At 39.5% G+C, this 20,113-nt stretch overlaps 1 long non-coding RNA gene across 1 annotated transcript in view; it reads left to right on the plus strand.

The window, feature by feature from the left end:
• LOC131514390 (uncharacterized) overlaps positions 1–7,734 on the plus strand; it is a 33,083-nt gene extending 25,349 nt beyond the window's left edge. Inside the window, exons 2-3 of the long non-coding RNA XR_009263049.1 lie at positions 3,392–3,497; positions 6,594–7,734. This is a non-coding gene — a long non-coding RNA (uncharacterized LOC131514390). The remainder of the gene's footprint in view (positions 1–3,391; positions 3,498–6,593) is intronic.
• Positions 7,735–20,113: the final 12,379 nt, after the last annotated feature.

Here is a 20,113-nt window from a genome sequence, read left to right on the forward strand (position 1 = left end):
AGCAACTTAATCTCTGGTGAAGACCTGAGTTGGCCTCTTTACTAAGCCATCTGGGCAAATAAGTGTTTAGGCCACTTAGCAGCATTTTCAAGGTCATCAGCTTCTGTGTGTTAACCTCTTCTATTCTTTCATCATCTTTTACTTTGGGGAGGGAAGGGATACTATGATGTTAATTATCAAGCTATAAAGGAGCAAAAATCTTGATTTTTTGTTGATGATCTTTCCCAAGTTCTTTAACATAATGCCTTGTGATGTATCTTTTGCTTGTTTGGTGTGTTGGCCTGTGCCATTATAATTTTGCTTCTCCAGAAAAATTTTTTGTAGGACTTTAGTTTAGGGTAGACACTCAGACACTTACTAGAACACATTTAGGCATGCAGACTTCGACAATTCCAGAGAACGTTTTGAATACATTTAGTGATTTATGTATTTCAGCTTTTGAAAATCTGTTAATTTATTCTGGAGATGCTCCAGAAATTGATACCATTGTAATTAAACAGAATTCTTTATGAAGCATTTTGTGCCTGACCACTCCAGATCTATATTCATTATGCAGCTTCTCTTGAAGCATTTTCAATTTGCTCATTTGGAGCAAATTTTGTGTGTTGAATGTAATTGGTTCCTAGACACTGACTCATTTTCCAAATACAAGTACACTTTTTTTTTTTCCAATTGATTTTCTCCTGCCAGGATGTCGTCCAACTCTTCCTTAATGTCCTGTCAGAATATGGTCAGCTCATCATGAACAGGAAAGGGCTTCTTGCCCACTCTTACAAAAGTAGAATGAAGTCACGTATTTTGATTTTTAAATGATAATAAAAGGAGAATAAAAAAAGGAACAGTCAGAAACCTAACTAGTTTTCAGGCTTAGGACTCTTATAAAGAGCTTAACCAGATGAGACACCCAAAAACAAAATCTGCAGTTTGCATGGTTTTGAGTGGAATGCATCAAAATTTCCATTTTGCTTTAAATATCAAATAGCTGTAATATGATTCAACATAAATAAACCAAGGAACCAAAGTTTTCATGGAAGACAGTAGCAATTTCATGTGGGCAGACAAGCATCTCAACACAAAAACTTGGCCATATGCTCAGGACTGTTCCTACGTATTTAGATTTTTGGTGCAAATTCCATCTTTGTCTCTAGAAAACAAACCCAGAAGGCCTACAGAGTCAATAATGAGGGACTCATTTCAGTAAAACGCCAATAATGTTGACCCTAAAAATATCAGAATTTTTAGTTCTACCTAATCTAATAATCACCTTGACAATTTTTGCAGTCATAGTTTCTGATGGGACTGAGCAAAGTGACCATTTGTTTAAGATGAAGTCCAGAGTTATTTAAGCATACAATAAATAGCAGAGATTTGATTCAACTTTATGGATAGTTCACCCCAAAAATGTTCCTCTTGGGGCACCTGGCTGCCTCAGTCGGTGGAGCGTGCAACTCTTGATCTCGGGGTTTTAATTTTGAGCCCCACATTGGGTGTAGAGATTACTTAAAAATAAAATCTTAAAAAAAAATTCCTCATGAATTGCCAAGGAAAGGGATGATTTGTTGCTGTTGAGTTATTTGGTTATTTGCCCTGATCTTCCATTTCAGTTTGGGTGTATATGTAGCCTTTACTAAAATAATATTTTGTAGGATAAAAACAGTTTATTCTGCCACAGCTCCTCTTCATTGCTAGCTCAAAACTTTGTCTTTAGTTTTTTCTTTTCAAAATTTTATGTATTTATTTTGAGATAAAGGGAGAGAAAGAGAGAATGCATATGCATGTGCATGGGGGAGAGGCAGAGAGAGAGAATTTCCCTGATGTGGGGCTCGAACCTATGAACTATGAGGTCATGACCTGAGCCAAAACCAAGAGTCCAACACTTAACTGAATGAGCCACCCAGGTGCCCCACTTCTCTTTAATTTTTGATTGGTGCCAGTTTGGAGCCAATCTCTTTAATTTTTTTTAATGTTTATTTTTATTTTTGAGAGAGAGACAGAGACAGAGACAGAGAGCGAGCAGCATAGGGGTGGAGAGAGATAGAAACACAGAATCCAAAGCAGGCTGTAGGCTCTGAACTGTCAGCATAGGCCCCCACGTGGGGCTTGAACTCATGAGCCATAAGATCAGGACCTGAGTCGAAGTCAGACTCTCAACTGACTGACCCATCCAGGCACCCCTTGGAACCCATCTCTTTAAGCCTCAATTTCTGCATTTGTGGACTAGATATAATTAAAACCTCTAAAATAATATAAAGCTGTTGCAGTGATTAGTGAAATGGGGCAAAGTATTTAACACAGGGCCTCATATGTAGTCAAAGCTCAGAAAATCTAAACTATTTTTTACTTTTACTGATAAAGATATGATCTTGGAAGTCATTAAACTTTTTGTGGTCTGGTTTCTTAGCTGTGAAAGAGGGTGTCTTGATATAAATCTGAAAATGCTGTTAGAATGAATACGGTGCTTTCACACACAAAGTGAATATAGAATTCAAGTAACCGGGGTGCCTGGCTGTCTCAGTCAGTAGAGTGCGCAACTCTTGATCTCAGGGTCATGAGTTCAAGCCCCACGTTGGGTGTGGAGCCTACTTAAAAAGAAAAGAAAAAGAATTTAAGCAACTACCTTTATTAATTAAGACATGGTTTTACCTTATTGGTTGATGTATGCTTTGAAGGAGAACTTGATACACAAAGCTTTACTTTGCCTGGATATTATGGTTATTACCATTTTACCAGGGTTTTTTTGGTGTTCATTATCTACTACAATGTGCTAAGAGTTTGGGTGCAAGTAGTTTATTTGGGATGTGACCCTAGCAAGCATGATTAGGGAGTGGGAAAGTAATATTGACAAGAAAGGAATGTTATTATGGGAAACTTGATAAGCAGGTTGCTGTAGTGGTCAAGGGGGGCTCAATCCCACTGGTCCCTCTGAGAGACTTCAAAACCTGTTGGCTTTAACCAACCTCAGCCATTTAGCTCAACACTGTACATATCTTGTCACTTTCTATGAGTTTTACCACATGGAAGTTTGGGAAGCATTGCTACAAAGCTTGGTTGGTAGATATACAGAGACCAAGACTGGAGAAAGGAAAATTTAGTTAAGTAGTGGGGTTAGAAGATGTGAGGTCAGAAGTTGGAGGCTTATGGTCTTTGCGTACCTGAAAACTGAAAGGGAGGTTATCTCATTTGATCCTTGTAAGAATCATGTGTATTGGGATCTTTAGTTTTTCCCACAGCCCCAACCAAACTATTTTACTGATGGGAAAAGGGAAGTTTCAGAGGTCTTGTTATTCACCACAAAGTAACTGCAAGTGCAAAGATTAGGACTTTGATGCGTTTGGTGTTGGATCCCATTCCCTTTTCTCCACTTCACACTGAACTTGTTCTCTCTCCCCAGAAGTGTTCAAGCAGAGACTGGTTGACTACTTGCAAACTGTGGGAGGAATTCCTATACCATGGTATAAAACCAGATGACTTTCAAGGTTTCTGCCATTCATGAATCCGTAAGTGGTCATAATGTTAGTAACAGTAATAGTGTTAAAATCAAAAACAAGTGGAGACCAGTTTTGAAAATTCTCTGAGGAGACAAAACCAGTGTAGTCCTGTAGACAAAGCTTAATTTAACTTATTTTGAAAGACTAACTTGACCTGAGTCATTTCTCGCTTACACCTCTGGGAATCACAAGCAAAACTTAAACTGTTTCCCCAAGTTGATATGAGGTATTCAGTGACCAATTCCCTGTCATTTAAGAAAATTCTCATGTTATCACCAATCACTGTAAAATATAAAGTCCCTGCTTTCTCACTGTATAAGCCGCTTTATAACAATACCCCTGAGCCTCATTCTGTGTTTGGTTTGAGTGCTCCTGATTTGCCAGCTGCCTTTTTGGTGCACGCACTATAAATTTTTACTAATTACTACTTTGACGATTCACTGCTTTTACTTCTGTTATTTCTGAACTTTTAACGTATGCTAAGCCATCAATTCTTCCTATAATTTAAGAATTGTTTATTTCTTAAATTCAGAATTTAAGTTCTTGTTTATCTTAATGGACATTAACTGTTTTTGAATTACCTTTGACTTGATACTAATAAAAATGGCTTGTTAATTGTTTAAAGCACTGATTATTAGCTATTCTCTTTAATTAGACTGGAATGTGCTGTTTGAATCAAGAACAGCTTAGGCAACCAGAGGCAATTAAAATGATCAAGCGTGAGAAGGTTGTAAATTAAAGGCTAGAAATGGAAACGAAAATGAAGCCCAGATATTGAAAATGCAGAAGGGCAGATTATGTTAAACTGTATCACAGGAACGATCTAAGACTTCATGCAAAATGAAGGGGCTGTTGAGCTACATGAGGAGCATATGGAAGCAGGAGCAAAATCAGCTTTGTCTATGCAGTGTTGTCTGGGCTTTAAGAGAATAACAGCTCTTGTTTCTGGTTTTGCAATTTCAGTGAGATTTAGAATAGGCCTATGAACACTGTTAACGTGTTGGGGGCAGAGAAAGATTCTATGAATTATGTAAATTGTCATTTCAGTCGAGAGGCCCCTGTTGGCTCACATTAACTCCTTGGTCTCAAAGAACTATTGGTTTCTTTCAAATCAGGAATGTAGCCAGAATGCCCACTAGGTGGTGCTCAAATTACTGTATGGAATTACGTGACCTCTAGTGGGCTATAAGGACATTAAATGTTAGAACCAAAGAGCAGAACATATTCTATGCTTTGAGCCTCAGGACATGAGGTTTTCACATATTGAGAGATCATGGCTTTAAAAAATATATACAATGGGATATCAAAACATCTATGCACAAAAGGTGAAAAAAATGCTACCTCAGAGTCAAGGTTAACACTGTTGGTAGGAAAGTGGATTTTATTCAGTATTTTTTTTTTCTATTGAGCTTCAAGAATGATTATAATACAGTAGGTTCTGGGAATTTATGAAGATTTCAATTTATGTTACCATGTCTTTTGCCTACCAACACTGTTAAGAACCTGTTTTTCCACATTTGTACAGTTTTTCAATGTCATCTCCAAAATGGAAAGATGCGGATTGATAACTCTGAAAAGCAATGATTTGGGGGGAAGGTGGGGGGGGGTGGGGGGGAAGGCAAGCAGAATGAAATGCCAATTGCTGAGGTAAGGAAGCAAGGCTAGAGTTAATTTTTTTAATGTTTATTTATTTTTGACAGAGAGAAAGAGCACAATCAGGAGAGGGGCAGAGAGAGAGGGCTCCAGGCTCTGAGCTGTCAGCCCAGAGCACTATGTGGAGTTCAAACTCACAAACTGTGAGAGATCATGACCTGAGCCAGTTGAGCCACTCAGGTGCCTGGAAGCAAGGCTAGAGTTAAAAGTAGATGCTGTTACAATTGGATGGTTTCACACTACCTAAGGCACAATTCTTTCTCTCTTTCTCTCTCTCTCTCTTCCTTCCTTCCTCTTTCTTTCTTTCTTTCCTTCTTTCTTTCTTTCTTTCTTTCTTTCTTTCTTTCTTCCTTTCTTTCTTTCTTTCTTCCTTCCTTTCTTTCTTCCTTCCTTCCTTTCTTTCTTTCTTTCTTTCTTTCTTTCTTTCTTTCTTTCTTTCTTTCTTTCTTTCTTTCTTTCTTTCTTTCTTTCTTTCTTTCTTTCTTTCTTTCTTTTTCATCTCTACCCCTAATGTGGGACTGGAACTCATGACCCTGAGATCAGGAGTCCCATGCTCTGCCAATGGAGCCACCCAGGTACCCCACCCAGGCCACCTGGGTGGCTCAGTCAGTTAGGTCTCCAACTCTTGATCTCAACTCAGGTCTTGGTCTCAGGGTCATGAGTTCAAGTTCTGCGTTGGGCTGTATACTGGGTGTGAAGCCTACTTAAAAAAAAATAGTCCCCCCACCCCCACCCCCACCCCCATACCTTGTTCTGGATAAATCCAGATATTGTTTTCTGCAGTCAACTCTTGGGCTGCTGATAGCTAGAGGAATATCTTATAAGAGGACATGTTGGTGCTATTACAAAGTCAGAGTTTGGACAGATGGTAATTTTAATTCACTGCCAACACAACATAGCTCCTACTCCTGAGCTACTCAGTTCCTGGGTCTGAGGTGGCTACCTCTGCTGGAGTCCTCATGAAAAAGCAAATTGGACTTTATCCCCAAAGTCCAAATGTACCCACCCCTTCACTCTTGTCTAAAAGGTAACAAAAATGTCCAAAGCAGCAGTTGTCATAATAGCAAAATTGAAAACCTCACATTAGTCGTAAAATGCATTAACCAATGGTGATATATTTATACCATGGAATACTATATAACACAGCAGTGATTAAGAAGGAACGAGGGCTCCATGTTTCCAAGTGAAAACAAGCAAGTAGCAGTGGTGTACCTGAATATGGTATAATGAATAAAAAGTTAAAAACTGTCAAACCACACTGTATATATACATATATATAGACATATGTAGTAAAGCAAAGCATAGTAGTTACTTTTAAGAAAGGAAGAGCATGGGTGGGGACACATATATAGGGACTTCAATTTTAACTGTAATATCTTTTTGTGAGCTGAATGGCGGTAGAGGCACAATCATGATGACATTATACTTTTTTGCTTGTCTCAAATAATTAAGAGAAGAACGGGAGGTGAAGAAGAGGATGAGGAGGAAGAGGGGAACGAAAAGAAAGGAGACAGGAGAGGAAGAGGAAGAAGGAGAAGACAACTCAAGGGATCAGGAATGGGAACTTGCAGGCCAGTGAGTTCCAGGAGGTATGTGATTTTAGTCAAGAGGTTATCACCACAGGGACACCTGGCTGGCTCAGTCAGAAGAGCATGTGACTCTTGAGCTCGAGGTTGTGAGTTCGAGCCCTATGTTGGGTGTAGAACTTAAAAAAACTTAAAACTTAAGTTTTAAGTAAAACTTAAAAAAGAAAAAAGAGGTCACCACCACAGAGACTTAGTGCAAAAAGAGGGAACACTGAGAGGATGAATCTGAGGTCAGTGTGTGTGACTGCTAGGAAAATCAGATGATATAGAAAGGACAGAAAGGCACCCTTTCCAATGAAGCAGATCCATTAATTCATTTATTCAACATATATTTGTTAACTGTATGTACTCTGCACTGTTCCAGGGCACAGCAGTGGACAAAACCACGAAAAAATCTGCCTTCATGGACCCGAGGTGTCTGGAAGGCAGATTCTTTCTGTGTCCAACTTGTTTGTGTGTGAATGTCCCAGCAAGGCACCCAGGGAAAGAGAGGGGTTTATTCATTCTACAAATATGTACTGAACGCTTCACAGATGGCAGACTCTGTGGGATGCTGGGGATACGGAATGAATCCTTGCCTTCAAGGAGCTCATGATCTCCTGGGGAGAGCTCTATATCCACTGAGACATTTGCAGCTCCGTGTGTGGGAGGAATACCCAAGCTACCTTGGCAACAAAGTGGTGGGGAGTGTTGGGAGTTTGCTTCTGCTTGGAAATAGATTTGGTGATCTTGGAGGACCGTGACGGGAATTCAAAGCCCGGTTCAGGTCATTAGCATGAGTGAAAGATTCTGCCTGGGCATCGGGTACCTAAGGTTCAGCTCTATGCTCTAGGACACTGGGAAGAGTCTGTTCTCCAAAACCTGTCCCCTTACCCTTTTGTCTGCTCTCTCAGCACCGGTATGTCACTGTTAGAAATTCATTTCATTGCCTCAATACACTTTTGTTATTTTGCATAGCAAGCTATTGTATGAAAAGATATTTTACAAATAAATTCTTTATCATTTAATTTGTAACTGTATAATGTTTTGGCAAGAACTACATCCCCCAAATGTCTTGTTGACAAAAACATATAAATATCTGACATCCTGAGAGACATAATAGAATTCTACATATGGATGTAAGGTGTCTTTGTTATTGTTTTCTTCTTCATGCTTTTCCGAGTTGTGAAGAGGATTGTAGGGAAAAGAGCTGTGGATGAGGGAGCAGCTTCAGCTGGAAGGGACCCATGAAGGAGGTGGGAAAGGGTGTCCCGCAGGTGGGGAGGGGGCACCAAGATACAGATGAGGAGACCTCTTCCATCAACATTGCTCTGGAACTCTATGGAATATTTTCCTCCTTCTCGAGTGATCATTATATTGACACAATGAAGCAAATAAGAAACAAAAAACAAAAAACCAAAGACTCTGTATTCACTCAGTAATGGTGTTTTGTGCTTACTACTTGCCAGGCAGCACCAGGAGCATGGCCTGAAGCATCCATTAAAGACAGTAGGTTGTGACTGCTTAGAGTGTTTGTTCTACCCAGAGGGGTGAAATGGTGGTTTGTGAAACCTAAGCCCAACTCACTGAGGGCATGTTACTAGAGGTTTGGCTTGCAAGATGATTTAAAATCGTGTTTCCAAGTCCTGTCTTAAGAGGCACTTGAGCTTGTAAAGATTTTAGACGGGGGAAGCCACACATTAAAGCTGGAAAATTTTACTGCTTACTTTACTGGTCTCTCTCTCTTTTTAAACTTCTGGAAACTGCATCCCCTAGGTCTGGGAGGAGAAGGGAATCCTTGGTTCACCCCTTTTCAATTCCCGCATGGGGTAGATTGCTTTTAAACTGTAGGGAAATAGCTTAAGAAGTTGCTGTCTTTTGAACTCTTTTGGGTCATTTTGAACTCTTTTGGGTCAGTAACTGCAGTGCCCTGGGGAGAATTCAGGAATTCAGCGCTGCTGGATCAGTCCATGCCAGGCTGGTACAGCCACCCTCTTTGTGGAGAGCTGTATGACTAGATTGAGACAAGTTCCTCTTTGCATATAGAGGCTTAGGGGAAGGTAGGTTGGTGTGGGCTAGAGGGAACATAAAGTAGTGAATGGGATTAGTGTCATTCAAAACATGTTTGAGGCCCTACTCTGTGCCAGCACTGTGCTAGGCTCCGAAGTGGAAAATAAGAGAGTTCTGACAGACAAGTGACTGAGAGGGATTAATGTATGGTACACGCTAAAAGTAGGCAAAATATGATACTATGGCAGTATGGATTGAGTGGAGGCAAGCATGTCCTGAGCGGAATTCTGAGAGAGTAGCCCTTAAACAGGGGAAGATTTGGGGAAAGGGCCGTCCACATTGAGAACAGCCTACATGGACCAGGTAGGCTGGAGGCCTGTAAGTGGTTCAGAATGATTAGAAGGGAGGAGGGCAAGAGGTGAGGCTGCAGAGAAGGGCAGAGCCCAGATATCATGCCCCTCGCCTACCATGCTGAGAAGTCTAGACAGCCCCCTCAACACTCCACAGAGACATTGAGGAATCTTAAGTAAGGCGGTGAGTATTTGAAAGGGGGTTGGGGGGCACATGGGCAGCTCAGTCGGTTAAGCGTTCCATTTTGGCTCAGATCATGATCTCACAGTTTGTGAGTTCAAGCCCCACATTGGGCTCTCTGCTGTTGGCGCGGAGCCCACTTCAGATCCTCTCTCCACCTCTCTTTCTGCCCCTCCCCCACTTGTGTTTTTTTTTCTCTCTCTCTCAAAAAGATATAAACATTTCTTTATATTGTTTCTTTAATCTTTGTATTTTTTCTTATGAAATTGAAAAATTCTCACTGAAGAAAATTTGGAGGTTATAGAAGGGCATAAAGTGAAAACTTAAAATCAACCTTTAACTCCACCACACAGATAACCCTGGCCAATATATTGGTATATCTGGTATATAACTTTTTAGATGTTTGTGACCATTTTATGTATAAGACTATATTTTGCTTTTTTCCACTAACATCACCTCCTAGACATTTCCCTACTCTATATTCTTTTTGTTAACAAATATTAAAATTTACAATTATTTTAGATTTATAGAAGAGTTCCAAAGACAGTGCAAGAAATAGTTCCTGGGTGTCTGCGACCTAGCTTTCCCTCATGTTAACAATTTACTTTCTCTGTCTCATCTCTGTCAGAATATACTTACTTCTATCCTATTTCCACTAACTAACCTGGAAAACTGACCCGCAGTGTTCTGAGTCAGTGGACATTCCCAGCCTGAAGCAGGGGGCTACCGAGTTACAGTGCATTGACCTGGAGAAGTGGGAATTCTGGGTCAAAGAAAGCAGAGAATCTTGAGTCAGGATGTGCTCCTGGGCAGATGGGACTCTCAGGACCTTACGGCTTAACTTACCTATGGCAGCAGCTTTGGGCACTACTTCCAGAGGAGTCCTCACTCCCTAAGATAGTTACAAGTGGTTGGCAGATGCTTCTCCTTATGTTTTAAAAGAGTATTAAAGCTGAGTTTCTGCATGATCTAGACCAGTTTAAACCCCGAGTCTGATCCAACATTTACTGGCATTGCTCAAAGCCAATACTGAATGATTTGTGCTCGGTTCTAAAGTACTCAGTTAAGTCCCTCGATCCTCATAGATCATCTGAGGGAAACATCAAGTACTGGCAAAAGCCACCACTAATGATAGGAGAAATTACCCCAAGCCTCATTCCTAGACCCTCTGCTTGTTCCTTTTCATTATCGGAAGTGCTTTCTTCCTTTAAAAAGCACTCGTGAGGGGTGCCTGGGTGGCTCAGTCAGTTATGTGTCTGACTTCAGCTAAGGTTATGATCTCGTGGTGGGTGAGTTTGAGCCCCGTGTTGGGCTCTCTGCTATTAGCGCAGAGCCTTGTTTGGATCCTCTGTCTCCCTCTCTCTCTCCCCCTTCCTCCTCAAAAATAAACATTAAAAAAATCACACTTGATACTTATTTGTCCTATCTTAGGACCATCTTCAGGTTATGCCATTCGTGTGTGTGTGTGTGTGTGTGTGTGTGTGCATGTGATCTGTGTGTTTCTCGTTTTCTGCACATTTTTGAGAGTAAGACAGTATCTTCTTCAGTTTTGCAGACTGCACAGTGCTCACCATGCTATCTTGCTATTACATGGTAAATAGATTTTTTTTCATTTAAACATTATTTCTATACTCTTTCCCTCAGAGAAGTCATAGTCTTTCAGTTTTGTCTGCTTTTAGTATGCACACTTTGGTGCTTATCTCCAACTGTTTCCTACATAGTTCTACTCCAATAATCTAATTTCATTGCAAATTACAAAAGGCTAAAATTAAAATGCCCACTCCCCCCCGCACCCAGCCAGTCTCTTCCTGTGATGAGCTGAAATGTGTCCCTCCAAAATTCAAATATTGAAGTCCTAACTTCCAGTGACTCAGAATGAGACTGTATTTGGAAATACGGTCTTTAAAGAGGTGATTAAGGTAAAATGAGGTCCAATGGGTGGGCCATAATCTCCTTTGCTCGTTGTCCTTATAAGAAGAGAAGATTGGGATGTGGACAGGGACAGAGGGAAGACTGTATGAAGACATAGGGAGAAGGTGGTCATCCACACGCCAAGGAGAGGCCTCAGAAGAAACCAACACAGGCAACACCTTGATTTTGGACTATTTGCCTGCAGAACTGTGAGGATATAGATTTCTGTTGTTTATGCCCCCAGCCTGAGTCTGTGGTACTATGTTATGGCATCCCAAGTAACCTAATAGACTTTTTTTTTTTTTTTTACTAATACATTTTCTTTATCTGAAGTATAAACTGGCTTTCCCAATGTTCCTCCATATTTCTGCACTTACCAGCATTCTCTCAGGCATATATACTTGGAAGTCTCTTTTCTAATACTCTCAACCCATTTTATCATCACTAAATATTTGTTTTCCTTTCTTTCTTTCCCTTTACCAGCAGTGCTGTTATTCTAGTCCACTCATTGTTGATTCTTTTGTTTTGTTCTATTTTGTTTTTAAGTAGGCTTTATGCCCAATGTGGGGCTTGAACTCATGACTCTGTGATTAAGAGTTGCATGCTCTTCTGAGTGGGCCAGCCAGGGGCCCCAAAGTTGGTTCTTATTGAATAGTCTCAGCACATTTTTCTTTATATACAGATTTCAATATCAGATTTTTCTTTTATGATATGGTCCTATATGTACTCTGAGTACCACTCATACTGAATGATTGACAATTTGACCATGTCTTTTTATTGTTACCTCTGTTGGAAATGCCCCTTCTCTTCTCCAAGGCCTAGTAATTTGTGGATCTAGACATAAAACTATATGCCTTCTTTTCTTTTTTTATTTTATTTTATTTATTTATTTTTCAACGTTTTTTATTTATTTTTGGGACAGAGAGAGACAGAGCATGAACGGGGGAGGGGCAGAGAGAGAGGGAGACACAGAATCGCAAACAGGCTCCAGGCTCTGAGCCATCAGCCCAGAGCCTGACGCGGGGCTCGAACTCACGGACCGCGAGATCGTGACCTGGCTGAAGTCGGACGCTTAACCGACTGCGCCACCCAGGCGCCCCTCTTTTTTTATTTTAAAGTTTATTTATTTTTTCTAGTAATCTTTACACCGAACATGGGGCTTGAACTCACGACCCTGAGATCAAGAGTCACATGCTCTACTGACTGAGCCATCCAGGCGTCCCCAGACAACAAATCATGGGGTTGCCTTCCCCATGAATGGCCCTGCTTAAGAAGAACCATGGAATTTGTTTCATGAAGATAAGAGGGGCAAGGGGCAAACTTTCTCTGAAGGAAGAAAAGTCTGAAGATGAAGAGAGTTGAACCCAAAAGTAAAAAGTTCTATTTAGGAGAATATTTCAGCTAATGGCCATTGAGAAGCCTGCGGGTAAATTTATTTTCCTTAAATGTTCCGAGGTCAGATAAGATAAACCAGCTGCACTTCACTGCAAGCAATATTGCCAAGTTTAGTCTTCGACTTTAACTTTTGGCAGATGTGTTTGGACGCTGTACAGCTCGAAAAGCTACTAATCAGATGGTTTAAGTGTGTGTTGTTAAAAGTCAAAGATGAGTCTATATTCTGATTTTAAATAGTTTTTGTCTGTTTTTCATTGCCCATGTAATATATGCACACAGTTTTGGTGTGCCTGGCTGAAATGGTATCACATATAGAGAGTAAAAATAAGTCCCTCTGTCCATCACCACTCATCCACTCGATCTCCATCTTCCATAAGTAAACAGCACAAAACAAAGATTGAGTACAAATAAATTATCATTAGTAAAACATTGCAGACTCGGGGTACTTGGGTGGCTCATTTGGTTGGGTGTTCAGACTCTTGATTTTGGCTCAGGTTATGATCCGAGTGTTGTGGAGTCGAGCCCCACGTCAGGATTTGTACTGAGTGTGGAACCTGCTTGGGATTCTCTCTCTTTCTCCCTCTGCCCCTCTCCCTTGGTTGCACACTTTTTCTCTGTCTCTCTCCAAAAGAAAATTAAAAAGTTGCAAACTAGGGGTGCCTGAGGGGTTTAATCGGTTAAGCATATCACTTCGGCTCAGGTCATGATCTCACGGTTCGTGAGTTCGAACCTCACATCAGTCTCTGTGCTGGATAGCTCAGAGCCTGGAGCCTGCTTCAGATTCTGTGTCTCCCTCTCTGTCTGCCCCTCCGCTGTTCAGGCTCTGTCTCCATCTCCCTCTCTCTCTCAAAAATAAGCATTAAATGGGGCGCCTGGGTGGCGCAGTCGGTTAAGCGTCCGACTTCAGCCAGGTCACGATCTCGCGGTCCGTGAGTTCGAGCCCCGCGTCAGGCTCTGGGCTGATGGCTCGGAGCCTGGAGCCTGTTTCCGATTCTGTGTCTCCCTCTCTCTCTGCCCCTCCCCCGTTCATGCTCTGTCTCTCTCTGTCCCAAAAATAAATAAAAAATGTTAAAAAAAAAAAAAAAGCATTAAAAAAAAAAAGTTAAAAAAATTGCAGACTCAAAAAGTTTATAGAGAATTATCACATTTATATATATATATATATTTATATATAAGCATATATAAATGTATATATACATGCATACACATAAAATAAACTTTAATTATTTATGTATATCCATTAAAAACACATGGAGGGGGGTGCCTGGCTTGTTCAGTTGGTAGAGCATGGAGCTTTTGGTTGTAAATTTGAATCCCATGCTGGGTGTAGAGATTACTTGAAAAAAAAAAAAAGACAGTTAAAAATACATAGAGGGAGGGGCGCCTGGGTGGCTCAGTTGGTTATCCGACTCTTGATCTCAACTCAGGTCATGATCTCATGGTTGTGAGATTGAGCCCCATGTTGGGCTCTGTGCTGTTAGCACAGAGCCTACTTGGGATTCTCTCTCTACCTCTCTCTCTGCCCCTCCCTGCCCTCAAAATAAATAAGTAAACTTAAAAACAATACATGGAGGGAAATACAAAAAAAATAACAGTAATTATTTCTAAGTGGTAGAGTGTTAGAATTTTTTTACTTTATTTGTCATATTTTATACTGATCTTCACAATAAAGATATATCTCATAATCAGAAACAAAGGTATCTTCATTTTTTGTTTTAAAAAATTAGCAGAATTCCAGTTTTACTTTACCCATAAGTCGTCTATTTAAGAGTTGTTTTTTTTTTCTCCGCCAGCTGGTGAGAGGAAATGCTGCCAACATTTTTGGTGCCAATAATTACTTCTACATATCAAATACATCTATATTCTGAAGCAAGATAATCTTTTATCAGCAAGAATTGGATTTTATAACAATAACTATTCAGATAGGGAATATCTGATCCGATGCCTAGAGGTTTAACCAGCACCAGACCACTATTTTATTTTGGAGTGAATTAGTCTGCACTAATCTTATTAAAAAAAAAAAAAAGAATCCTAAATCTCTCTTCTGCCAAAGGAAATATTTGGCATGAGAAAAGGCCAGTTTTATACTTGATTGATAGCATATTGTGATTTAATGAGTTAGAATTATAGTCTTTAGCTTTATTCTTAATGAACTGACTGATTTTAGAGAAAGAAAAAGAAAGTGCAGGGAGGGGCTAGAAGAAAATACAGCATTTCCAGGCACTGACAGAAGAACTGCTTAAAATATCTTCTGAGTGGCAAATCCTAATTGCCCAAGTCCTGATGTTTAGCTCCATGTGAACAGGTGCACAGGCACCTTAAGTCCTCATTTGCAAAACTGAGTGCATCATCTTCTCCCTACACATCTGTCCTCTATTCGTTGGTTCCCCGACATGAGAGTAAAACCTTCCTCCCCAAGACCAAGATTAAAATAATCTCTAAGTCTGGGTGGGAAGAATGGAGGAATGGGCACAACATCTTCCCCTGGAAAGACACACTCCTGCCAAAATTCCATAATTTGAATTTCATCATGAGGAAACATGGGCAGTCGACAGAATAGCTGGCTAGCATTCCTCAACAGTATCAAGGACGTGAAGGACAAAGGAAGGCTCAGGAACCGTCCCATATAAAGGAGACTAAGGAAACATGGCAGCTAAATGTACTGTGGAATCCTGGATGACACAGAAAGACATCAGTGGGACAATGTCTTTGGGGTCAGCTGATGAAGGGAAGGTCAATAGGTAATTTTTGGTGCTATTTTATACTGTTTTGTAAGCCAGTTATTTCAAAGTGAAAATTTTAAAAATTTAAACATCATAAAAAAAATACCATTTTGCAGAATGGTACCCCATGCTAACAGAATGACAACACTGAAGAAACGAGGAATGGACATGTACACCTGGTTTAGGAATGCTGGTTCATGCAGGGCATATGGGGAGTTGACCCTGGAAAGCGGGGCTAGAGTCAGATGTGAGAAGGGTTAAATGTCACCCCAGAGAGCAAAATTTTAACAGCTAGAAAATTGGGCTTTTGTGTAAAGGAGTGGATTCCCCTTCATTTTCTCCCTCCAGATTCTGAGAGGCATTTGATTTTTTTAAACAACAAAAATTGTGAATGCTATTGTTATTTTCAGTTGTGTAAGATGACAGTCAAGCCTCACATCATGTACAGAAAATGCATTTTGGAATAAAACATACGTATAGTAAAAAAAAAACAACACCAAAATCTGAATCATTTTGATTCTACATTCTCCCCCCTGCCTCCTCTCTCCTATTCTCCCATGCCCCATTTGTCTTGCCAATTCTCTTTCTTTTTTTAAGTGTTTATTTAAATTCTAGTTAGTTAACATACAGTGTAATATTAGTTTCAGGTGTAGAATTTAGTGATTCAACATTCTCAACACCCTGTGCTTGTCACAAGGAATGCATTCCTTAATCCCCATCACCTATTTAGCCTATCCTGCCACCTACCTCCCCTCTGGGAACCATCAGTCCTCTGTAGTTAAGACTGTTTCTTGGTTTGCCTCTGTGTTTCCCCCCTTTATTCATTTGTTTTGTTTCTTAATTTCCATAAATGAGTAAAATCATATGGTATTTGTCTTTCTCTGACTTACTTCGCTTAGCATTATACTCTAGCTCCATCCATGTCATTGCAATTGACAAGATTTCATTCTTTTTGATGACTAAGTAATATTCTATTGTATATATTTACCACATCTTCTTTATCTATTAATCAGTCGATGGACATTTGGGCTCTTTCCATAATTTGGCTATTTGATAATGCCAGTATAAACATCGGGGTTCATGTATCCCTACGAATTAGTATTTTTGTGTCCTTCGGGTAAATACCTAGTAGTGCAATTGCTGGATTGTAGGGTAGTTCTATTTTTAACTTTTTGAGGAACCTACATACTGTTTTCTACAGTGGCTGCATCAGTTTGCATTCCCATCAACAGTGTAAGAGGGTTCCCCTTTCTCTGCATCCTCGCTGACACTCATTGTTTCTTGTGTTGTTAATTTTAGCTATTCTGACTGAATGAGGTGATACCTCATTGAAGTTTTGGTTTGTACTTCCCTGATGATGAGTGATGTTGAGCATCTCTTCATGTGTCTGTTGGCCATCTGGATGTCTTCTTTAGAGAAGTGTCTATTCATGTCTTCTATATGTGAAATCTATATATGAAATCCTTTAGTGAAGGGTTAGGGTGATTTCAAAAGGACTGTAGAGGGGCACCTGAGTGGCTCAGTTAGTTAAATGTCCGACTCTTGGTTTCGGCTCGGGTCATGATCTGACAAAGTGAAATTGAGCCTGGCAACGGGCTCTGGGCTGACAGTGCAGAAACTGCTTAGAATTCTCTGTGTCCCTCTCTCCCTCCATTTTCCCTGCTCATGCTCTCTCTCTACCTCTATGTCTGTCTCTCAAAATAAATAGACATTTTTTGAAAAAAGCACTTTACAGTAGAGGAGGGACAAGTGTTAAAGTTTTAGCCAACTTGCATTAGGAGGCAAGTCCTGCATATACTTCCTCCACTTTGGATGTGGCTTACATTTGCACCAGCACCCTGTGCTCCCCTTACTCCCACATGTACCTCAGGTATACTTCATGTATCTTGGTGCAGTAACCTCAGCTTCCCTGGGGAAATTTCAGTCCCTGTGTATAAGAGAAGATTTAGATCAGAATGACTCTCTGGGCTTCAGATCTAGGTGGATGAGGTGGGTGTGTTTAAACTGGCTGTACATTGCTGTTCTGTCGTGTGTGTGTGTGTGTGTGTGTGTGTGTGTTTTGGGTCTGGTGACTGGGTAGTCACCTTGAGTGTGGGTTCATGTATATCTTCTACTTAAGAGTTCAATCTTCCCTCTGGTAAGAATAATGAGGTTGTTGGTTTATTAATTGGTTGACAATAAATGAGTACATTCCTCAAAGGCATTAATTTTTCTGGATAAATCTTGATTTAAACATGTATTGCTATTTTCCCTACTAGCATAGTTCTGGTTCTGCCTTTAGACACAATAGTCCTATCATCATGCTGAGATGCAAAGTTTCTTTCTAAATTTGCTCTGGGGGAAACAGCTGCAACACAGATAAATTTTACTGGTTGATCTCTGCCTCAACTTGTGCAAGGTAGTAATCTTTATTAAAGTATCTTGATTTAAAGGATGTCCCTTGGGGCACCTGGGTGGCTTTGTTGGTGAAGTGTCTGACTCTTGGTTTCAACACAGGTCATGAGCCTGATGTTCACGAGCTTGAGCCCTGTGTTGGACTCCATGCTGACAGCATGGAACCTGCTTGAGATTCTCTCTCTTCCTTTCTCTCTGTCCCTCCCCTGCTTGCTCTCTCTCTCTCTCTCTCTCTCAAAATAAATAAATAAATAAACTTAAAAAATTAAAAAAAATAAAGGATGTCCTTCTTATCAAAGGGTGAGAAGGAGGGTTACTGGTTATCTTTGCCATTTTACTATTAATGTTGGTGTGAGAGAAGCTGATTTCAGAAAAATAGGTAGTTTCAAACACCTGATATTTTAGGTCTTTTTTTGCAGAAAGGTCTTTGTAGCAAGGAAACAAAAGTAATATCTGACTACCCTAAGCACAGGATAGCCGTGGCTGCAGTTCCTGGTGTAGATAAGATCCCTTTTCTAAGTTTTACTACCTTCCTTCCTCTTCCATTAAAGGCTGCTGCCTGAAGTGAGATTCGTGTTGGCCCTGAATGCAGATTATTGTCAGGCATGGTAGTCTTAAGAATGGGAGAAGTAGCCCTAGAAACCTCATACCTGATGATGAAATGATTAATCTTAAGAATAAAGTGGAGAAAGCCTGCCAGTCAGAACCTGATTTCCTGCACATGGGCACTACCAAGAAGGAGTTCACAAAAAGATTTTGTGGATTGTTGATTATATGCGTGTTGAGGTGAGGAATGAGTTAAGACTGAATCCTGATGCAACTCTGGTTCTATTTTCCTTTGTCTTTTCCATTGTACCCACCTAAGTACAGATACTTCAGAACACAATCCCAGTTATGGCTAGAAGTTCAAAACTTAAGATAGGACTTTCAGTCCCAATCCTTAGGGGTCACAAGATTCTTGCTTCCAAATTTGAACTGATTTCATTTCCAAATTTGAAACATCAAATATGAAACATGGCCTTACCTGCACCTTTTATGATGAGAATACAAACTTCTTTAGGAAAAAAAACTCACTTAAACATGAATATCTGCTAAATACTTTAGTTATTTAGTTTTTTTTTTAAACAGAATTCCATTTGAATATATGTAAAAGTAGAATTTATTTCTTTTTATTTAATATATTTTTTATTTTATATAAATAATTTTCATTATTCTTTCTATATCTTATCTATCTATCTACCTATCTATCCATCTAGTTTCAATCCAGGTTATTTAACTCTTGAATCTTTAAGTGCTCCATTAAGTACATCATTGAATTGTAAGCAAATGTTTTTGGCTTTCAATTTTTTTTTCTAGCACTTTTCCATGTGTTTAATTGATTTTAAGGAAGCTGTTGAATTTTAAATAGTTCATTAAAAATTATGTGTCCAACAGAGATATGAAAATTGTTGCTTGGTTATGCACATACAACTAAGAGGTAAATATATAAAATACCTTAGCAATGAAAGTATTATCTTTATCTCTCAAAGACACAACTACTAAAACACATTTTTCTTCCTTAACATTTTGTAACTCCATTAGGGTTAATGGATGTTATAAATAACCATGAGGCATTTGGAAGAGTGTTTTTTAATAACAACACTGTTTATCTCCCACAAAATAAATACTCCAAAGGGCTAGTTCTTCTATCCCTAAACCAGTGCCTTCTGGAATTGATTCCATCATAAAAGTCCATTGTTTTCAATTCAAATAAAATAATTATTGAAACAGAAAGTAATAATTGATTTTTTAAATTAAAAATTTTTTTAATTTAAATTGATTTTAAATTTCTAAATTTGTCGGGGCGCCTGGGTGGCGCAGTCGGTTAAGCGTCCGACTTCAGCCAGGTCACGATCTCGCGGTCCGTGAGTTCGAGCCCCGCGTCGGGCTCTGGGCTGATGGCTCAGAGCCTGGAGCCTGTTTCCGATTCTGTGTCTCCCTCTCTCTGCCCCTTCCCCGTTCATGCTCTGTCTCTCTCTGTCCCAAAAATAAATAAAAAACGTTGAAAAAAATTAAAAAAAAAAATTTCTAAATTTGTCAAAAACTGTTTTAAGTTACTGTGGGTAGCATTTATCCTGAGTAGCATTATAAATCAAAAAGTTTACTGTTAATCTATTTCATGATTAGACTAGTATTTCTCAAATTTGAGTAATGTAAAGAAGTCTTTAAGGGGAAGAAAATTATCAAGGATTCCTAGAGTTGACACATATCATTTTGATGTCATTGTAATTGTCGTCATAATATTTATGTGTATGTAGCTAAGAAATCCACATGAAACCTAAGTACATTTATATATTAAGCTCAGAATTGTAAAGCTGATACAATTCCTTTATTTTATTTTACTCTTTTTTTTTAATTTTTTTTTTTTTTTTTTTTTTTTTACATTTTATTTATTTTTGAGAAA

Source organism: Neofelis nebulosa, chromosome 6, assembly GCF_028018385.1.
Source record: "Neofelis nebulosa isolate mNeoNeb1 chromosome 6, mNeoNeb1.pri, whole genome shotgun sequence".
Classification (NCBI taxonomy): domain Eukaryota; kingdom Metazoa; phylum Chordata; class Mammalia; order Carnivora; family Felidae; genus Neofelis; species Neofelis nebulosa.